General features: G+C 35.9%; 1 protein-coding gene across 1 annotated transcript in view; it reads right to left on the minus strand.

The window, feature by feature from the left end:
• LOC107563271 (cingulin-like protein 1) overlaps positions 1–625 on the minus strand; it is a 62,836-nt gene extending 62,211 nt beyond the window's left edge. The window contains exon 1 of the mRNA XM_016248087.1: positions 559–625. The gene's annotated coding sequence lies outside the window, so the exon portion shown is untranslated. The remainder of the gene's footprint in view (positions 1–558) is intronic.
• Between the last annotated feature and the right edge of the window lie 1,671 nt (positions 626–2,296).

The raw sequence follows: 2,296 nt of genomic DNA on the forward strand, positions 1-2,296 counted from the left end.
ATATATATATATATATATATATATATGTGTGTGTGTGTGTATATATATATATAACCATGGTACATGTCTGTTATTTAAATAATAATAATAATGCACCATGATAATATATGTGTGTGTGTATATATATACATACACACACACACACACACACACACACACACACACACATAAAATGTATATGTACCAGTAACAGGCAAGATTACGATGTACTATCATGGTAAATACCATGGTAAATATGCCATATGATTTTAAAACCATTATAACACCATGGTAATACCATGCTTCTTATATATAGAAACATGGTACATGTCTAAAGTTCATACCATTTTTTTCTATTTAAATGATCAACTCTCAATAAACTATTAGCCTACTATTTCTGACTTTTGTTACAAAAAACGTATTTAAATGTTACTAAATCTGAAGTAACACCGGATACGATTTCATATTAAAACATCAGAAATGATCAAGATCGCACTTTGTGTCGCAGATGAACGATAATCGATCTATTAAAACTCGTATAGTGTAAATGCAGCGTGAAATGGAGTAAAGTGAGTTTACCGTTGGTTGCGGAGCAGATCCGTGTCCTCTCGTGTCTCTCAGGTGTGTTTGTTCTTGCTGAAAGTGCCGGTAACTTTCACACCTGTGCGGATCACCTATGCGCCTGTGGGCGTGGCCTGAGCCACGCCCGTGAGCCGGAGCCACGCCCCCTTCCAGCCACAATGAGAAATAAAGCCCATGAAAAGCAGCAGGGTTTTACTGTAAATCTGCTTCACACAAGAGCGGATGTTATCCCTCACCATATTTGGGAATCTTCTTGGGCTCAAATGATCCCAAACTATTTAAGGAATTTTGAATAAGTTCTAGAGTCAGATCCATTTATATCCAGTCCTTCAGAATCCAGTAAAATACTGACCCAGCAGTATGAATATAATGAAGAACTGCTAGAAATAAAGGCAAAGAAAAAAAGAATGGATGCTTTGGGATTAAATGCCCTTATTCATCCATTTAACTGAAAAACAGACCTAGAGGAATACAAGACCAGAACTTATAATAATGTTATATTTAAAAATATATAAAAAAAATTTATTAAAAAAATCAAAAAGATACTCATTAGTTATTTATAACAACACACAATAATACAAATAATATTAATAATGACATAACTTTATTATTATTATTAATTATATCAATAATAAAAAATATTGTTATGAGCCACTGCCTTTAAAATAAAAACAAACAAACAAACAAATAAATAAACAAACATAATTTTTTTTGGTTAATTCATGCAAATCATTTAACAAACAAACAAACAAAACAAAGCATGAGCTTTGTGTGTCTGTGTGTGTGAGTGTGTGTGTGAGTGTGAGTGTGTGTGAGTATGTGAGTGAGTGTGTGCGTGTGTGTCATAAAAAATGGCAGGTCATAAAAATGGCACATTTATTGCTACAGACGGTCATGTACATGACATTATCGAGTTACTACAGGATGAGAACAGACAGACGATGATGAGGATGAGCTGTAACGAAACACAACAACAACAACAACTTACAACAGAAAACAAATCAAAACCAATCCAGAAAATGAATCACACACACACACACACACACACACACACACACACACACACACACACACACACACACACACACACACACACACACACACACACACACACTAACACATACACACACACACACACACACACACACACATTAGACAGGACAAAATCACTGCTTCGTTTCTCTCACTCAAACACAGCTGCATCTCCAAATCATCTTTAAATAGCAAAATAAAGTAACAAACGTTTATTTGAATGACTCTAAAAAACCTACAAAGTGGAACAGTCTCCAGACTCTTATTTTGTCAACATTACTGGTATAAAAGGATCGCCCTGCAAACAATGCGCCAAATCTAGTCTGATCTGAAATGCAGGTGATATATTTCCCGGATGCACTCATCTATTTCATAGCAAAAATGCACTGAAGAAGCTTTATAACAAATCCAGGCACTGGAACACGGCGATTCTCTGATGGTCACGATTCTTCACTTGAGTTGCATCACCACTAACAAGAATAGAAGGCCACGGCTCACAAATGCTCACCATTATGTCTATAAACATGTTGCACAAAGTAGATGGCAAAGAAACGCAGCGAAGGCTGCAACCGGCTGGACTTATTCTGTGTGATCTGTAGATGTTTCATCCTGTCAGTTGGCAGATCTCGTGTTGTGCTGGGATTACATTCGTCATCCTGTTTTGACATTTATTTTCAGTTTATGCCATTTTCTTTCTCAGCTA

Source organism: Sinocyclocheilus grahami, unplaced genomic scaffold (genome assembly GCF_001515645.1).
Source record: "Sinocyclocheilus grahami isolate Dianchi unplaced genomic scaffold, SAMN03320097.WGS_v1.1 scaffold864.1, whole genome shotgun sequence".
NCBI lineage: Eukaryota > Metazoa > Chordata > Actinopteri > Cypriniformes > Cyprinidae > Sinocyclocheilus > Sinocyclocheilus grahami.